Consider the following 21,244-nt stretch of genomic DNA (forward strand, 5'->3'; position numbering starts at 1 on the left):
ACAATGTACATGGTAACAGTAACATTGTATGATGCTGAACTGAATAACTTATTTTAAGCAATACTATAATCCAAATACTATAGTATAAGCAATACTATAATTCCAAAGGATTTATGATTAAAAATGCTATCCACCTTCAAAGAAAGAACTGATATACCCAGCCCTGCATTCCTGATATAAATCCTACTTGGCCATGGTGCATTATCTTGGGGATTATTTTTTGCAATCTCTTTGCTAATATTTAAGATTTTGCATCAATATTCATTAGGGAGATTAGTCTATAATTTTCTTTCTCTGTTTTTGTCTTACCTGGTTTAGGTATCGGTACCATGTCTCTATCATAAAAGGAATTTGGTAGGAGTCCTTCATTCCCTATTTTTTCAAATACTTTATGTAGCATTGGAGTTAATTATTCTTTAAATGTTTGGTAGAATTCACATGTAAATTTATCTGGTCCTGGAGATTTTTCCTTAGGGAGTTGATTAATAGCTTGTTCTAGGTCTTTTTCTAAAATGGGACTATTTAAGTAATTTATTTCTTCTTCTTTTAACCTGGGCAATCTAAATTTTTGTAGGCATTCCTCCATTTCACTTAGGTTGTCAAATTTATTGGCATAAAGTTGGGTAAAATAACTCATAATTATTACTCTAATTTCCTCTTCATTGGTGGATAATTCTCTCTTTTTATTTTTGAGGTAAATTCTAGTATTTTCTCTTTCCTTTTCCCCTTTCCCTCCTCCCCAGTATTTTATTTATGAGCACTATTTGCCTTAAGCAGTCCTCTCCCTTTAGAGACCCTTCCCTTTTCTTATACCTTTCCCCTACTATTTCTGTTTTCCTTTCTATTTAGCCTACCCCTTCCTTTTTCTCTTTTTCCTTCCCACTTTTTGACAGGGTGAGAGAAGTTTCTCAGTGAAACCAAATATATCTAATATTCTTTCTTTGAGCAAATATGATTAGAGTAAGATTCACACAATATTCATCAACCGTCCTTCTTTCCCTCAATTATAATATTTTCTTTACCTCTTTTTGAGATGTAATTTTCTTCATTTTACCTCCACTTTCCCCCTTTTTTCTATTACAATCTCCTTTCCACCTCATTTCTTTTTTTATATTATAACAGCAAAATCAGATTATACATGTACTCTATGTCTACCCATAACAGAAATATAGTTCTCAAGAGTTTTTTTTTTCTTTTTACCTTTCTATGCTTCTCTTGAGTTGTATATTTGGAGGTCAAATTTTTTGCTTAGCTCTGGTCTTTTCATCAAAAATAAATGGAATTCACCATTTTCATTGAATGTCCATCTTCTTCCCTGAAAGAAAATGTTCAGTTCATGGGGTAATTTATTCTTGGCTGCATTCCAATTCCTTTGCCTTTCAGAATATCAGATTCCAGGTCTTTTGATCCTTTAAAGTGGAAGCTGCTAAGTCCTGAGTAATCCTTATTGTGGCTCCTCAGTATTTGAATTGTTTCCTTCTGGCTGCTTGTAATAGTATTTCCTTGGCCCGATAGTTCTGAAATTTAGCCATGATATTCCTTGGGATTTTAATTTTGGGATCTCTTTCAGGAGGAGTTTGATGAATTCTTTTAATGGTCATTTTACATTCTGATTCTATGATATCTGGGCAGTTCTATTTCATGATTTCCTGAAAAATAGTATTTAGGCTCCTTTTTTCATCATGTATTTCAGGGAGTCTAGTAATCCTTTGATTGTCTTTCCTAGATTTATTTTCCAGCTCGGTTGTTTTCCTAATTAGATAGTTTACATTTTTTTTCTGCTTTTTCTTTTCTTTCTTTTTTTTCTTCTTTTTTTTTTTTTTTTTTTTTTGGTTTTGCTTGACTGATTCTTGTCTCATTGAGTGATTCATTTCCATTTGTTCAGTTCTGAATTTTAGTGAATTATTTTCTTCATTTACTTTTTGTATTTGTCCAATTGAATTTTTAAATGAGTTGTTTTGTTCTATGGAAATTTTTCCCATTTCACAAATTCTGGTTTTTTTAAGGAGTTATTTTCTTTTTCAGTTTCACAAATTTTGTTTTTTTATTTTCTTTTTTAGTTTCACAAATTCTGTTTTTCTGGAAGTTGTTTTCTTTTTCCATTTTAAAAAATCTATCTTTTAATGAATTATGTGTCTTTTTTATACTCTCTTGCAAAGTTCTCATTTCCTTTCCCCATTTTTTTCTAGCTCTCTTTTAAGATCCTTTCTAATTTCTTCTATGAGAGCCTTGTGTGATGGGAACTATCATCTTCTGGGACTTCATCTGGAGACAATCTGCTTTTATTCTGCTCAGGGTTTGAAATCTGTTCTTCTCTTTCACCATCAGGGTTCTCTTTAATTTTTTACTCATTTTTAAAAAATGTTAACATCTGCTTTTAGGGCAAGGGAGGTTTTTCAAGCTTCCTCTATAAGCAATCATTTACTCTATATGCAGCCGCAGCAGTGGCAGGTCAGTGCTGACTTACTCCTGGATTCTGGCATTTTGGGATTCACTATTGACCTTTTGTGTTTGTGTTGGATGTTTTATAACTTCTCTGGTGATCTACTGTCTTGCAATCAGGGCAGAGTAGCCAACATTGCTGTAGATTCCTCCTGTAGATTCTCTGCTCCACAGAGCCCACACTGTCCTGCAGAGACCCCATTGCCCTGGGATTCTGCACTGTTTGTGCAACCAACACAGTGTACAACAATGTACCAACAACTGTGTACAATTATGCTCAGCTGCTTATGTTTGGCTGTCTCCCTCCTGCTTCCAATTGAAACAGACCTTTTCTGTTCTGTTTCCTCCCGTAGATTCTCCACCACTCAGAGTCTACACCACCATGGGACTCTGCTCTGTCTGTGCTGGCCTCTGTGTTTAGTTATTTACACTTAGCTGTCACCCTTCCATTTCCAATTGAAACAGACCTTTTATGGTGATCTTCAAAATTATCTTCTGTTGATAATTTGTTGCACTCCCAATATTTATGGATTCTGCTGGTCCAGAGCTAATTCAGAGGCTGGATTTGCTAATTAGTCTGTGGGTTGTAGGAGAAGGTCAGAAAGAAATTTGTGTCCTCTCCACCATCTTGGCTCCAGTCCTGGAAATCTGTGGCTTACTTTAAAAAATTTGTTTTCTTGTTTTTGCCTGGGAAAGGAGTCTCTTTTCTTTTACATTACTAACACAGAAGTATGTTTTGCATGATGTCACATGTATAACATATCAAATTGCTTGACTTCTCAATAAGAAGCCAGTGAAGCAAGGAGGGAAGAGAATTTAGAACTCAATATCTTAAAAAAATTTTTTCAAAATTTTTAATTAGGAAAAAATAAAAAAAAAATTTTTTTAAATAACAATTTTGCATGAGTATTCAGTAGGAAATTTAGTCTATGGTTTTCTTTCTCTGTTTTTACTCCCCTGGTTTAAGGAATTTGGTTGATAGCTATTTTTCAAAATATGTATATAGTATTAAATAAATTGTTCTTTAAATAGTTAGTAGAATTCACTTGTAAATGCATCTGAGTCTGAGGGTTGTTTTTTTTTTTTTTTTAATAAGGAGCTAATTTATGAATTGTTCAGTTTCCCTTTCTAAGATAGAATTATTTCAGTATCCTATTGACTTTTTTATTCTAAGTTATTTATATTTTGTAAATATTTATCCATTTTGCTTAAATTGTCAGTTTTATTGAAATATAATTAAGTAAAATAGCTCCTAATAATTGTCCTAGTCTTATCTTCATTGGTGCTGCATTCACCATACTCATTTGGACCAACTAATAAGTTGGTTTTGTCTTTCTTTTCTTTCTAATTATATTAATCAATGGCTTATTTATTATATTCTTTCACATAAAACCAACTCCTATTTTAATGTATTATTTCAATTTTATTAACTTTTCCTTTCATTATTAGGATTTTTATTTTGTCTTAACTAATAATTTAAAGTTTATTCTTTTTAAAAATCCCATGCCCAATTAATTGATCTGTTCTCTTTCTCTTTTATTGATATAAGCATTTGGGGATATAAATTTTCCTCTAAATACTGTTTTGGCTGCATCCCACAAATTTCTTATTTGTTGTCTTTTTAATGAAATTTTTGGTTATTGCTATGACATTACTTGGCCATTCATTCTTTAGGATTAGATTATTTAGTTTCTAATTAATTTTTAATTTATGCTTTCAAGACTCTTTATTGAACATCATTTTTATAATATTGTCTGAAAAGTGCATTTAATATTTCTGCTTTTTTGGTACTTGTTTGTGAGATTTTTATGCCCTCACCCATGGTCAATTTTTGTGAAGGTGCCAAATACAGCTGTACAGAAATGCTTCTGATCAGTCTCCTTTAACCTACCATCTGTCACATAACCACTTCCTCATTTGCTTAGTTTCTTTCCTGCCTAATTCTCTGTTGATTAAATAGAATTTTACATGCAATTGAGTGTGTATCTGTATTCTTCTTTCTTTGAGCCAGTTTAGATGATAATAAGGTTCAAGAATTATCTCCTGTCCCCAATTTCCCTTCTCCTGTATATACTATTATATACTCTTCTTTGCTTACCTCTTTGAGATTTAATAATTTCCCCCATTCTTCCTCTTTCTTACCCCCTTTTTCTCATCCTTCCATTATTTTTGTGAGGTAATCCCAACATAATTCACTTTCTTTCTGTATATGTTTTTCTTTTAACTGCCCTAACATTAATAAAGTTCTTGGGAGTTATGTGTATCATCTTCCCATATGGAGGGTGAAAAAATTGAGTTTCTTGGATTCCTTGTGGTTTTTCTTTCATATTTACCATTTTTTGCTTCTTGAGCCTTGTTTTTGAAAATCAAATTTTCTGTTTGGTTCTGGTCTTTTCATCAGAAATTCTTGAAGTCCTATACTTTCAAAAATATTCATTTTTACTCTGAAGAATTGTAACAATTTTTGCTAAATAGATGATGAATGGTTATAATCATAGCTCCTTTATTTTCCAGATTATCATATTCCAAGCCTCCTGCTTTTTTATTGTAGTAACTGCTAAATGTTTCATGATCTTAACTGTGGTTCCATAGTATTTCAAGATTCCTTTCTGGCTACTGTAATATTTTTCTCTTTTTTAAATGAGGTGATTGCTTTTTAATTCTATTTTGTCTCACAGTTCTAAAATAGATGGGCAGTTTTCCTTCATACTTTCTTGAAGCATGATGTCTAGGCTCTTTTTTTAGTCATTGATTTCAGATAGTCCAATAATTTTCATATTATCTCCCTTTGATCTATTTTGAAGTTCAATTGTTTTTCTGATAAAATATTTCATATTTTCTTCCTATTTCATATTTTCTTCCTTTTTCATTATTTTGCTTTTGCTTTATTGTTTCTTGATGTTTCAAGGAGTCTACTAGCTTCTACTTGACCAACTCTAGTTTTGAAGGAATTATTTTCTTCATTGAGGTTTTGTATTTTTTCCCCATTTGACCAATTCTCCTTTCTATAGAGTTCTTTGAATGTGTATGTTTGTGTGTTTGTGTGTGTCTTTTACCAAGCTATTAATTCATTTGTCATAATTTTTCCATTGCTTTAATTTCTTTTTTTATGTTTTCCTCTATCACTCTTATTTGATTGATTTTTTTTTTGCTCTTTTTAAAAAAGTGCTTTCTTAGGCCTGGAGAGACTTACATGAACTGATGATGCTGAGTGAAATGAGCAGGACCAGGAGATCAATATATACTTCAACAACAATACTGTATGATGATCAATTCTGATGGACATGGCCCTCTTCAACAATGAAATGAACCAAATAAGTTCCAATAGAGCAGTAATGAATTGAACCAGCTACACCCAGCAAAAGAACAATGGGATTTGACTCTGAATCACTACATAGAATTCCCAATCCCTCTATTTTTGTCCGCCTGCATTTTTGTTTTCCTTCACAGGCTAATTGTACACTATTTCAAAGTCTGATTCTTTTTGAACAGCAAAATAACTGTTTGGACACATATGCATATATTGTATTTAACTTATACTTTAACATATTTAACATGTATTGGTTAACCTGCCATCTGGGGGTAGGAGAGGGGAGAAGGAGCGGAAAAGTTGAAACAAAAGGTTTTGCAATTGTCAATGCTAAAAAAATTACCCATGCATATATATTGTAACTAAAAAGCTATAATAATTTTAAGTGCTTTCTTTAGCTATTTTAGAAATTGTTGGATTTGTGTCCAATCTTCATCTTTCTTTGAGGATTTTTTTTCATTGCATCAGTTATTATATTCTATCGTGTCTTGGGTTCCTTGTCACCATTGTAGCTTTTTATGATCAGGTTCTTGTTGTTATTGTTGTTTGTTTTCCAGACTATTTTTGTACTTTGAATTTTGTTACAGTTGGGCTTCACTCACTACAGGCAGAGGTATGTCCCAAGTTTTAGATTTTTTTTTCCCTTTTCTTTTTACAGCTCTGAACAGGGAAGGGAGAAGAAGAGAGTATGTGTGTGGGAGTGTGGATATGTGTGTGAAAGTTTTCAATGCTTCCAAAATAGTGAAATCCAGGGAGAAATATGACCAACACTCTCCTAGCCTGTCTTCTGGTCCTTATCTGTGAAGGTCCCCTGATCCCTTGTTACCACAAGCATTCCTGCCACCTGGAATTGGGCACTTAACAGATGATTGTTGATTGATTGGCTGATTTTATTGTGTAAGTGAATCCTATTTTAGTCCATTTATGTTTATTTACCTTGGGCTTTCTCTCACTGTGATTTCAATTTCTTCCTCAGCCAAACATAGAAGTTGAATAAGGTGACTTCTAAGATTCCTTTAAGCTCTCTTTTTGAATGTTTCTTTGCCTTCCTCCCTGCCTTCTCTAATTTTTCTAATAGAATGTTAGAGATGGAAGAGACCTTAACAATTATTTAATCTAACCTCTTCATTTTTCAAATTAAGAAACTAAAACTCAGAAAGGTAAAATGATTTGCCTAAGACAAATTAATGGATAAAAGCAAATCAGAACTGCAACTCAGGTCCTCTGATTCTAAGGTTAGCAATTTTTTTCTTTACTACATCCCCATCTGCTCCAGAAATAACTAATGTATATTTATGGATCTAAAGTTGATTTGTCACATTAAAGACAAAAAAAAGTACTGTAATAAATACATTTTAAGCTATCAGATAAGCAAAAGAGGGGAAAATGAAAATATTTAAATATAGGTCATGAAAAACAAAGGAAATTTAGCTAACCATATTTAGAACATAATCCTGTCAAATTGATCCTAAAAGCCATCCCCAAGTTCTCAGTTCAAAGAAGGGATAGAAATACATTGGCACACCTTAATGAGCCTGCTATAAAACTACTTTTTCAGTTTTTTTCCCTGGGGGCAGAAAGAGAAGACTAAACACCAAAGCTATATATGAAGCAATTTTGTAAATTCTCAGCCCCACCTTTTACAGGTGTTGGTATCACTGGCAAACAATCAAAAAAGAGTGATGTGGGTGGAAGGGAGAAGAAAACAGAAACTTGAGATGACAAAATATGCCAATGATGAAAAATAATTCCCACATCTTGTGAAAGGGTTTCCAAGAAATATAACATGATTAAGAAATAATGAAGAATTTTATTCCCTAGAATGACATTATACTGAGATGCAGCCTCACAATGTTTTATGCTCAGCAATTCCTCTAAACTTTTAGTTTAGAGGAACTAAACTTAGTAAAGATCTGTGAAATTTAGATCCAAAGCTTCACTAGGGCAAGGATTCTGCTTAATTCAACTCAGGGTATCTAGCCCTGTTCTAGCTGATTTTATTAATACTACAGAGACTTATTATTCATCTTTTGGTCAAATTTTCATTTCCTTACTAAAATTTCACTCCGTCATTGCCCACTGTGGGAGCTTAAGGCATGCATAGACATTGGTCTTCAAAGGATGGAAAAATCTACATGGATAAAGTAAAAATGCTCAGAAACAAAAATGATAAAAATTGAATAATCTTTGATGCTGAGTAAAAAGCTATCAACAGTAGCAATAATTTGATTTTCTTTCTCATAGTTTTCCCCTTTTGTTCTGATCCTTCTTTCACAATATGACTAATGTGGAAATATATTTCATAGGATTACATATGCATGTATAACCTATATCAGATTGCTTGCTGTCTTGGGGAGGGGAATGGGAGGAATGAAGAGAGAAAAAATATGAAAATCAAAATCTGATAAAAGCAAATGTTGAAAACTATCTTTACATATAATTGGAAAAAATAAAATAAAAAAAATTTTAGTAGCAAGAAGGAAGTATTTTATGACATGATCCTTCTTAAATCTGACATATATTATTATTTTTCCATGAAATATAATGTTCACCAGTATTTTTAGCAGATAAATTTGCAGTAAAATTTCTCAAGTATAAAATCATATACAAATTGATTCAGATAAAAATTTTCTTCAGGAACTAGGTATTTAACCTTTAAAAATATTGATATTAGGGGCAGCTAGATGTTGCAGTGGATAGAGCATCAGCCCTGAAGTCAGAAGGACCTGAGTTCAAGTCTGGCCTCAGACATTTCCTATCTGTGTGACCCTGGGCAAGTTACTTAACCCCAATTGCCTCAGCAGAAAAAAAGAAAAAAATTATTATTAAATACATCTCTTTTTGGTCTCTACATGTCTCTCTTTTTCTGTCTCTCTGCATCTCTTTGTGATTATTTCTTTCTCTGTCTGTTTGTCTCTGTCTCATTTTTCTAAAACCATATGGTCAAACTTGACCCCAGAAAGGAGTAAACAGTACTTCACCTCTCTTCTTTGCAGACAGTAGGACATGATAATTGTGGAATAATGCATAAACTGTCAAATATAGTTGAGGATGAAATAACTAGATGGTGCCATAAAGTGTTAGACCTGAATGCAGAGTGATCTGTGTTCAAATTTGACCTCAGACACTTAGTAGTTGTATTACTTTGGACAATTCACTTAACCTCAGTCTATTTCAGTTTTTTGCATCTATAAAATGAAGATAATAATACCACCTACCTCCTAAAATTGTTATGAGGATAAAATGAAATAATTTGTGTAAAATTATGTATAAACCTTCAATAATTATACAAATGCTAGTTATGATTATGATAACAATGCTGATGATTATGACAATGATTATGGCATGATGATGATTTGTTGGTTAATTTTGCTAAACTGATTTCCCCCTCTTTTTTATATCTTGTTATTAGGAAAAGCTTATTGAGTAAGGACAGAAAAAGGATATGCTGGGAAATTAAAGTGATGTAAAAATGAAAAGATATCAATAAAAATAAGATTTAATAATAATAATATTTTGTAGCACTTAAAACATTTAAAAAGCACTTTATATAAAAATTATCTTGTATCCTCATAACAATTCTGGGAGGCAATTGTTATTATTCATCCCCATTTTGTATATAAGGAGACAGTTAGAGGTTAAGTGATTTTCCTAGTGCCATACAGGTAGTAAATATCTGAGGCTGGACTTGAATTAAGGCCTTCCTGATTCCAGGTCTAGTACACTTACCTACTTTACCACCTAGCTGAAATTGAATTGAGGTTGTCATTGTTTAGGAAGAATGCACTAAATACTTTCTTCAATTCTTCCAAAAAAATTAGTTATGATACAAACTATGAAATCAACCATTATAAGGCTTGATATATAATCAAACATTCTTAAATCAGCAATTTGCAATTTCCCATCAAATTTCAATCCACCCAATATATGAAAGGTGGAACTTAATTCACTTCAATGTGCTGGATCCAAACTCAAAAATAAAATCTTGTCTTTTTTTTTTTTAATTTGAATTTTATTGCTTTAAAGCTCTGTGATTTTGTGATGCAGATCACAATGACTTTTTGCCCTTAATCTTAGTGAATGCCATGGTTTAAAAAAATTACCACTCTGTGGTCAGCCTGTAAGAGGATGATTCTCCAAATATAGTTAGACTGGTCCTCAAATAACAGATATACAGTCTGTTACTCATAAATACTTAAAACATGAAATAGTAACCTATCATTACTAGTATTCAGTCTCATCTTTGTATGATGGCTCATCAGATATTTCACATTCATTTCTTAGATCTGTCCAGTTAGGCATGGTTTTTAGTCCTTTCAGCTACAGAATTTTTCTGATAGAACTGTCTTCTTGCCCTGAGAAATTGTTGCAGAAGTCAGCTTCTGACCTGTCCAGAAATACAAGATTAGAGACAAGGGTGGAACTATCCATTTCAAAAGATTTGTGTTCAGGGAACTAGACCAAGAAATATAAACAGAAAAAACAATCAGGCACTTAAAGTGCAATTTTAAATTGCCTTAGAAAACAAATGTTCTTGTTGCTATGTTCATGTAGATCCCATCAATGTAGGGGGAAGAGAAGAAATTCCACCTCTTCTCAATGAAAACCCAATGGAGAGCTACAATGAGCTATGTCACAACAAAGATTCTACCTATAAAGAGACAAATTCTTTCCTTGTTCACAAAGTGAACACTTCCTGATACCATTGCAAATCATTCCTCCCTTAGTTATAGGGACATGGGAGGATCAACTAGGACCTGCTGTTCTTATGTGTATATTAGCAAAGGTCCAGAACATGTGGTACAAAGGAAGGGACCAGTGTGCATAGTTAGACCCATTACCTGTGTTTATAAATGGTTCCTTATATGTGTTTTATATTTCCAGTCTTTTTAGACTGGAATCCCCTCCCTGAACTCCCTGTACTCTAGCAATGTACTGGCCTTTTTGGCTGTTTCTCACATATGATATTGACTTTTTCTTGGCCCAATTCCTGGAATGTTCTCCCTCCTCACATATAGCTCATTCCTTTCTTCAAGATTTACCTCAAATCCCATTTTTCTGCAAGAGGCCTCCCCATTACATCCCTCCTTTCACCAATACTTTCTCTCTGGAATTAGTTCCTATTTATACTGTACAGGTTTAGTGTGTACTTAGTTATTTGCATTTTATCTCTGCCGTTAGAATGTCACCTCCTTCAGAACAAGAATTATTTCTCCTTACTTTTTAATTTTATTTATATTCCCAGTACTTAGCACAGTGCCTAGCATACAACAAGTACCTAACAAATGTTTGATTTGTCAATAAAATAATTATTTCTATTCCATAATCATAATTTGCTTAGTCATTCTCATAATTCTCACACATAGGCTATGATTGATTTTTTGATGTTACAAATAAAGCAGTTATTTTGGCACAGAAAGGTCCTTTTTTATGTACTTTTAGTGAAAAAGTCCCGACAATGGAATCAACAAGTTGAAATATAAAAACAATTTTGGCAACCCTTTTCATTGTGGCTAGAAACTGGAACTTGAATGGATGCTCATCAATTGGAGAATGGCTGAGTAAATTGTGGTATATGAATATTATGGAATATGAATATTATGGAATATTATTGTAAGAAATGGCCAACAGTTTGATTTCAGAAAGGCCTGGAGAGACTTACACGAACGGATGCTGAGTGAAATGAGCAGAACCACGAGATCAACAACAATACTATATGAGGATCAATTCTTGTGGAAGTGGCTGTCTTCGGCAATGAGAGGATCCAATTTAGTTCCAGTTGATCAGTGATGAAGAGAACCAGCTATACCCAGTGAAAGAACACTGGGAAATGAATGTGGACTGCTTACATTTTTGTTTTTCTTCCCAAGTTATTTTTACCTTTCTAAGTTTGATTTTTCTTGTGCAACAAGAGAACTGTATAAATATGAACACATATATTGTATTTAAGGTATACTTTAGCATCTTTAACATGTATGGGACTGCCTGCCATCTAGGGAAGGGCGTGGAAGGAATAGAAGTGATTGCAAGTGTCAATATTGAAAAATTACCTATGCATATGTTCTGTCAATAAAAAGCTATAATAAAATAAAATAAAATAAAAGTATTCAAATGCAAAAAAGATAAAAACAATTTTGCTACTCTTAATAGCATTCTGTCCTAAAATACTACAAAATGTTTTCACCAGGCTACAATTCCACCAAAAAAGTAATGAAGTGTCTATAACCTCACCTGAATTTTCCATACCCCTTCTCACTTTCAGTTTTCATGAACCTTATTAGTCTTCCATATACTCCTCCTAATTTTATTCTCTCACCTGTGCCCCTTCCTGATTCCCAGTCTGATGTTAATACTAAAGCATTGCTTCTATGTTAGAGTAGCCCCTCTAACATGATTTTGTCCAAACAGCTCCAGATTTTCCTAGTCTCCATGGAGCAATCCATAAATGTAATACCACCATATCCTGTGGTATTCCTAGCTCTATGATGAACTGCATTTTAAAATGAAGAAAACATAAGCCTCTATATTATTTTAATTATTAACAGTAAAGAATGACAAACAAACATATTTTATGACCCCTTATTTTGGGATCTTCTCTGTATGGCATGCTTGGAACAGTAGTACCACATGTAAAAACTTATCTCTGTGGCATAGCATCAAGGACATTTGTCTGATATGTTTTGTTTAGGTAGACCAAATTTATCTCTGGAAAGAATAGCATACAAAATTAAGTATAATGTTAAATTTCAATTTGATTGTCACACTCAACATTCTCCCTAACTTTCTTGGCTACAAACTAGACAAACTTTTGTGTCACTCTGCTATGCCATTCTCCACACTGCTGCTAAATATTTGTTAGGTTGAATCTGATAGGGTTGATTTTTATGGGATAGGGAAAGTGATGCTTAAGAGTTTATATAGAGTATTTTTAAAAAATTCTTTGTGAAAAAATATTAACTATTAAAAGACTTAATTAAATGAAGAAATGGTATTCATAATTAAAAGACTGCTTATATTTTCCTAATACTAGTTTTACATAAGATTTATGCAAATCTCAAGGAGATCATGAAAAGTAGGAATACAAAGATATGCTCCGCTTATTTTTTTAAAGCACTAAATTTTTGCGAACAGCTTATAAAGTCAGAAGAAACAGGGTGTGGTTATGAAGTGAACTTCTGCTGTGAAGACATTAGTAAGTTTCAGAGTGCATGTTTTAACAGGTCAGAACAAATATTTGCTTAAGTTGCCATAGATCAGCTTGTCAAAGTCAGCTTGCTACTTGATTTTATTGAAAACCAAGGTTTGCCCATATCCAATAAGATGTCTGCATTATTAGTCTAATTTCAAGTAGGATGCACAGAGGGAACAGATTCCTAGCTAATAGAAGGAAATCTATAGATGGATTTCAAAATCTTACCTGGCATATCATCAAGCCAGTCACTAATGTGGCATGCCCCTCCTCTTGTTAGCTTATGGGAGTTTCCAATAGAGAAAAAAGTTTGATCAACAGCCAACAGTGACTTGTACTTAACGTCCGCCACCCCCTTATCAACAAACATTAATAGTTCTTCCTCTAAAAAGTTGGGATCACTCACATAGATAAATTTCAGATATTCTACTGCTTTAGTTCTGGCCCAGATAACCCACAGGGGGCTAAGTTTGGCCTTCTTGAGCATGTATTGAACATTTCAACCAGTCTTGGAACAGCTTCATTTACCAGGAGTCCTTAAGCAAACAACAACCATTTATTAAGCACTAGCTATATGTCACATACAGTGTTAGCTGCTAGAGATACAAATAGAGAAAATGAAACAATCCCTAATAAAAAGGAGTTTATATTTTAGTGAGAAAAATAAAGATATAAATTTAGATATAGAATATATGAAAAAGATCTTCAAAGAAAAGTAGTAACTCTGGTGTGAAGATTTGCGGAACCTTTTTAGGACTGGTATTTCATTCTTCAGTGGTTCCAAGAAACTGTATATAGCATGGCTTGTGGCCACACCTTTGGGAAAAACTATCTCAAAAGACAGGCTAATCCAGATTGAGGGTAAGTGTTGGGTCTTAAATCTGTCAGTGAGTCAGGGGCGATATTTACACCAAGAAGATTTTTTATCTCTAAAATGAGAGGATTAGAACAATTTGTTCCAACAACCCAGCAGACAACTGAACCAAGCACTGTGAAGACTTTAGAACTTGATCAGACATCAACGATGTCAAGGGCATCCACCGCATCCCAATGATTACCAATCATCCTCACTTTGTCTAGACTTCTTTGACTCTGGAAGAGAGCGTGAAACTGATGACTTTGTGCAGCTCTGCCTCACTTAAATCCAATTCACACACAAGTAAAGACATCACACTATGATGTCATTGGTCCTTTTAAAAAACTAAGGACAAATAATAAAAACATCAAACATTAAGTATGGGGCTAAGGATTGGATCTGTGATTTCATTAGTGAAGAAATACCCTTTACCATTGCAGGCTAACACTTCTCTCTAATTTATAATCTTAGAGGCATTGAGAGTTGCTTAGGGTCACAAATCCAGAATGGGTCAGAGACAGTTCTTCAAGATGCATCTTCCTGGTTTTATGTCCAGCTCTCTCTCCACTATGCTATGCTGCCTCTCTCTTTATTTAAACATTAAAAGAATAAATATTCAGTCAGAGAGACAGACATTAGTGTTGAGGGGAAACTGGAAAGACTTCACTTATAAGGCAGTTCATAAATTTATCTTTAAAGATGATAGGGATTCTGTAAAGCAGTGAAGAAAAGGTCACTAAAAAACTAAAGAGCCAGGATATGGATTGTTCATGTGTGAGAAACAAAGAGAAGGCTAGTTTGGGTTGGAATGAAAAATGTAAGAAGAGTCTTCACAATGATTTTTGAAAGACAGTCTGGGGGCTAAGTTGTTAAAGATTCTAAAATATAACTATGGGAATTTATAATTTATCATAGAAGCAAAAAGGAGCCATGGTCTTTTACTGGGTAGGGAAGTGACATGGTCAGATGTGCTATATGTTCACAATATGATATAGTTAAAACATACATTGGTACAATGAAGAAAAACCTGTAAGAATCAAAATTAGGGATTTGTCCAGCATTCAAATGGTAGTGAAATCATTTGCATCTGAGTTTTGATCTAGTTGTCTTCTGTTTGATGGCAGACTGAGACTTACTCCTATGTGTTTTATTTTTGGTTTGAGGGCACAGTACTTTTCCAAAGTCTAAAATGTACACTGAACCAATCAATAACATTCAACTTAGTTATAAATTAATTTATTATCATTATTTTTTTACTTTGAACATATTCCTTGCAACAATATCCAAGGTAAATAAGCAAACTCTAATCCAAGTTATCCCAATATAAGCAAGAAACTTTCATCCCTTCCAGCCATTCTGGAGAGCAATTTGGAACTAAGCTCAAAAAGTTATCAAACTGTGCATATCCTTTGATGCAGCAGTGTTTCTATTAGGCTTATATCCCCAAAAAAATCTTAAAAGAAGGAAAGGGGTCACACATGCAAAAATGTTTGTAGTGTGTTGAGTCAGTTGGAGAATGGCTGAATAAGTTATGATATATGAATATTATGGAATATTATTGTTCTATAAGAAATGATCAGGAGAATGATTTTAGAGAGGCCTAGAGAGACTTACATGAACTGATGTTAAGTGAAATGAGCTGAACCAGGAGATCATTGTACATGGCAACAGCAAGATTATATGATGATCAATTTTGATGAACATGACTCTTTCCAAAAATGAGATGATTGATACTAGTTCCAATGATCTTGTGATGAAGAGAGCCATCTACACCCAGAGAGAGGACTGTGGGAACTGAATGTGGATCACAATATAACATTCTCATTCTTTTTGTTGTTGTTCTTTTAATTTCCTTTTTGATCTGATTTTTCTTGTACAGCAAGAAAATTATATAAATATGTCTACACATATTGGATTTAACATATATTTTAACATGTATAGCATATATTGGATTGCTTGCCATCTAGGGGAAGGGGTGGGGGAATGGTGGGGAAAATCTGAAACACAAGGCTATGCAAGAGTCAATGTTGAAAAATTACCCATGCGTATGTTTTATTTTTTTTAATCATAGCTTTTTATTGACAGATCATATGCATGGATAATTTTTCAACATTGACCCTTGCAAACACTTCAATCCCAATTTTTCCCTTCCTTCCCTCTACCCCCTCCCCTAGATGCCAGGCAGTCTCATACATATTAAACATATTAAAGTATATCTCAACTATAATATATGTGTACATATTTATACAGTTCTCTTGTTGTACAAGAAAAATTGAATTCAGAAGGTAAAAATAACCTGAGAAGAAAAACAAAAATGCAAGCAGTCCACTTTCATTTCCCAGTGTTCTTTTGCTGGGTGTAGTTGATTCTGTCTATCACTGATCAATTGATTGAATTGGGTCCTCTCATTGCCAAAGACAGTCATTTCCATAAGAACTGATCCTCATATAGTAGTGTTGTTGAAGTGTATAATGATCTCTGGTTCTGCTCATTCATTCTGTATCCATCCTGCTGGTCATTTCTTATAGAATAATAATATTCCATAACATTCATACACCATAATTTACCCAGCCATTCTCCAATTGATGGGGATCCATTCGATTTCCAGTTTCTAGCCATTATGAAAAAGGCTGCCACAAACATTTTGGCACATATGGGTCCCTTTCCCTTCTTCAATATCTCTTTGGAATATAAGCCCAGTAGTAGCACTGCTGGATCAAAGAGTATGCACAGTTTGATAACTTTTTGAGCATAGTTCCAAATTGCTCTCCAAAATGATTGGATCTGTTCACAATTCCACCAACAATGCATCAATGTCTCAGTTTTCCAGCATCCCCTCCAACAATTGTCATTGTCTTTTCCTGTCATCTTAGCCAATCTATCAGGTGTTGTCAGATCATCTCAAAGTCGTTTTAATTTGCATTTTTCTGGTCAACACTTATTTGGAACACCCTTTCATATGAGTAGAAATAATTTCAATTTCATCATCTGATATTGTCTGTTCATATCCTTTGACCATTTATTAATTGGAGAATGCATGCATATGTTTTTAAAATAAAAAGCTTTAAAAATTAAAAAAAGAAACTTTCATTCCTAATGCATATATTCCTTTCCCTTTTCATTTATGCCCTCACCCCACTAAACAAACAAACCAACTTTCCTTCATTCCCAATATCAATAAAACTCATAAGACCAAATGTAGTAAAACAGGTATTGATGGTTAGGCTATATTCTATAAAATGGCTCAAGTTGTGCAAGTTCACTTGAAGTTCCCTGAAAACCCCTTCTTCCCTCAAATTTTTGAATCAGGAATTATATCATTGTTCTGTATGTCCACTCTCAATCTTATTAAGAAGAGAATCTATTACTTTAGTCCCTTTGACTGACAACCCGTGTATTAGGAATATTACAACTCCTGCTTTAGTACTAAAGAAACTATGTAGACATAGCCAACTCTTGTTAGAGATTTGAGATCAGAGCTAGAGGAAAGTTTGGTGAAAAACATGTCTCTCTTACAAAGGCATTAGAAATTTAAGAATGCAAAAATAATAATAACTCACATTTACATAGTATTGTAAGATTTGCAAAGAGCTTTACATTTTTAATGTCCTAGGCTGGGCTCACTACCCGACCCCAACTTGCACTCACATTCACAGGAATTGTCTAGAAATGATCTTTGATTTTGGTTACACTCCCAATCCTCTAGCTCCCTGCCAGAGTACTACTTCCCACTACTATTTAGACAATATACTCAATTAACTCTTACAAACACATTTATTCAAAAGGCATTGAAAAAATAATAATTACAAACATTCTTCACATAAACCTAGGATAAACTCTCCCATTCATCCATCTTTTGCTGGAGAAAGTGGGAGCAATCTTAAGGCATAGTGGTAAAGAAGCTTTAGATGAGCTGTGAGAGTTGGGAATGCAAAAAAGGTAGAGCCTCTTTTTTTTTTTTTTTTTTTTTTGACCACCTGTCTTGATCCTTTCAATAAGAGGTCTCATTTAACTTGTTAGAATCCAGCACATAGCCAAATCTTAATCTCCACAAAGTATTATCATTTATTCTAGAATCACTGAGTAACAATTAGGTTCAACCTTTCCTAGTTTTTTTAAAAGTCTAATTTATTCTGTTATCTTATATACAGAAGAGTCGATACAATGTGATACAATGTCTTTTCTAGGCTTGGCAAATCAGCAACAGGAAGCATGATGTTACTTCTGTCCTTCCCTGAGACCTGCATACTTGCTATTCTTAAAGGGACACATCCTTATATATTTTGTATCAGAGAAGTGCCTGCTCTTCCTAATACTAAACATTGAGCCATGTTGGTAAAGGGATATATGTTGCCAACCATTGCCTGAAAAATACTTTAGAAAGATGAAAACATTCTCAAGAAATTGGGAGGACATATGCTTCTTTCCTTTAGGGTAATTTTGAAGAGACAGTGATCTAAGTACTGAACTGAATTAAGTTATTGAAAGTTCTTTCCCTGATGCTCTCCCTGACCTGGGAACAAATGGCTCAGGCTATCTGATGCTCTTTCTTTTTCCCACCACAAACTCCTCAGCTCATGGCAGGTCATAACAACTAATGAAAAAGCTCTTGACTGTTTTCATATGCTTTGCATTGCCCAAAGTGATTCAAGTGACCTTTACAAGCTTAAAGGGAAACAGAATATAAGTAAGGAAATGCCAGTTCCTGTTTTTAATAACAGTGTATCCTGAGGCAAAGCAGTTAATTTTTTGATATTCCATTTCTCCATCTGCCAAATGGGAATTTTTACCACTATGCAAGTTCTCAAAACTACAGTAATATAGTTTTTCTAAACTGGAATGTCTTAGAATATAGAGATTGTCTGACTCAAAGTACAGAAATATTCCCCATCACTAGTAAATTGGCTCCAAAGTAGGGTTTTTTGTTTGTTTCCTTGGGGTGGGAGGAAGGTAGTAGATTGTTTTGTTTGATCACAGGATTTGGTATAGACAAAAACAAACAAAACTCTAATATTATGTAAGTGTAGAACCTGCATTACAAGCTATGTTATGGAGATGAGATCCAAACTGATACAGTCCCAGATTTCACCATTTGGTGACATGTTTGAACTTGGATTTCTAGATCTTGCTTCTAGAAAACTTCCATGAGAGAAAGAAAAGCTAGTATCCACCATACAAATAGGAAGGAAGGACAACCTCTTAATGCTTCTCCCCTTTCCTCTGAGGCATGAGGAGCAAGGAAATAATGGTAATCAGGAAGCTGAATACTTTGCTCCTGATCCCCAAAGCAGATGAGAGTATAGAAACTGATTTTTTCCTCAGTTCCCTATTAAAGAAGTACTAGTGGGTTGCAGAATGGCATGAGCCAGGGACAAAGCTAAATACTTTCCAAATATCTCATTTGATTCCTACATTAATCCTGAGAGAATTGTTCATTTTCTCATCATTTTATAAATCAAGAATGTGAGGTAGGCAAAGGTTTAAATAAATTTGCCTAAGGTCAAATGACTAATAAGTCTTTGAGGCCAGATTTGAATTCAAGTCTTCTTGATTTCAAGCCCACCTTCTATACAATGACCATCTAACTGGCTTGACTGGCCAAAAGCTTATAACTATTAATTGCCCTTTGGGAGAGGGATGAGCATAGGAGTTGATGCTGGTTCTTCTTTAGCCAGGAGAATGAGCCATTGTTTCCAAACCAAATGAATTGTCCTCCCAATCCCCATTGCTTTTTGTCTTTTCTTTGCAGTGGTTTAACTTCTCCCTTTAAACAAAGGAAAATCTGACTGGACTAAACCTTGTGTGTGTGATTAGTGTGGTTTTGGGTAAAGATATGGGAAAATGTTCAGATATGTATACAGCTTCAGTAAAACTAGTGAGGGGAACAAAAAGTAGGAAGGATTCCATTTAATGTCACAAGCGCAATGGGTACACTGAAACAGAACCCTCAAGGGAGCACAAGTTTCTATAAATAGAAGAACCTCTAAGCAAAGAGAGGTTAATAACATAAATGTAAACATATCCCTAAATCTTGAAGAGAAAGTTCTTCACACAAAAGTGAGCCTGGAGAAAGAGGAAATCTGTACCATCCATGGGCTCCATCTTCTAAGCTCTACAAATGGGAGTATCCCTTGTCAATCATAATGCACACACATATTAATATATGTATTTTATATATATATACACACACATATTTTCATATTGTGGTGAGAGATACCTGTAAAGGGCTAGAACTGAGCAAATGCACTTGGATAATGGAGCACATGAGACTAATTGCCAATTGGACGGTTCTCTATTAACTTGTTTGAAGGTTGACCCTCCCCAGCTATTCTGTGCTGACTTGATTGGTGGGACAAAAAGGGAGAAGTGACGTGTGTGGGGGGAGTAGGAGGAGGAAGAGGAAATTGAGAGGCTCTCTCCCTCTCTCGTGGCCTTGGAGGGAGGAAGGTGTGTGTGAAGATTGATAGATCTAATCCCCTGACCTTCACCGTAAAAGATCAAAAATAAAGAAGTTTAGTGATCCTGACTCCGGCTAATTTCTGGGAAGACAGAGTTCCAGCAGATACCCTATTTTATAGTTTTATAATGCCAACACATATAAGGTATAGATAGAAAAACGTTTATATAGATATATAGATATCAATATATTTTATAGACATTTATATATACAGACACACATGTACACAAACACATGTGCATTGCAGCTATAGATACACATATGTATTATACATACTAATATACAGTGCACATATGTATAAATATGTAGTACATGTTTGAATGCATTATAAATTTGTGTATAGGTATATTATGTTATGTGTGTGTGGTATACATGTATGTTGTGTTTGCATGCATGAACATATACATAGACACAGATATATTTATATATCTAAATATTTATATCTATATAAGGCATGGGTGTGTGTATATACATGCATATGTTGGCCCTGTAAAAATGTTACACATGGATTCTTCTCACTATTTTCTTATAAGTTTCTATAAATATTAGTCACTTTGAATTCAAAAGACTCTAAGTCCCTTGAAAGTTATAATGACATATCCAGAAGTTTGACCAGTATAAATTGTTACCACAAAGAAATCACACACCTGGAGAGGGGGGAGTGGGAGTAGGGTGGGAACTAATCAGCTAAAGTCTAATTCAGTTGCCAAGAGATGGCTGTCAAAGATAATACTAGATTAGAATAGAAATTGATTTGTAAAATCTCACAAAGAAAAATGATGGATAATTATGAATCATATCATCTCATAAAACAGAGAGAAGCAGTAGAAAAGTCAGCATTTAAATAAAGATTTAAGAGATGAAATTATACAAAACCACCCTGAAAACATTTAAGAATAAAGTCAAAGAAAGATCTACAGAAGAAAAATGGGGAAAAAAAAAAGTCATTGTTAACAAATGGTTTTCTCCAACAAGGACAATGGCACAACT

At 33.9% G+C, this 21,244-nt stretch overlaps 1 protein-coding gene across 8 annotated transcripts in view; it reads right to left on the reverse strand.

Annotated features, from left to right (window-relative positions):
• Positions 1-21,244, reverse strand: part of CCDC192 (coiled-coil domain containing 192) — a 323,587-nt gene that overhangs the window by 80,771 nt on the left and 221,572 nt on the right. The gene's annotated exons all lie outside the window — the stretch shown is intronic.

This window comes from Sminthopsis crassicaudata, chromosome 1 (genome assembly GCF_048593235.1).
Source record: "Sminthopsis crassicaudata isolate SCR6 chromosome 1, ASM4859323v1, whole genome shotgun sequence".
NCBI classification, from domain to species: domain Eukaryota; kingdom Metazoa; phylum Chordata; class Mammalia; order Dasyuromorphia; family Dasyuridae; genus Sminthopsis; species Sminthopsis crassicaudata.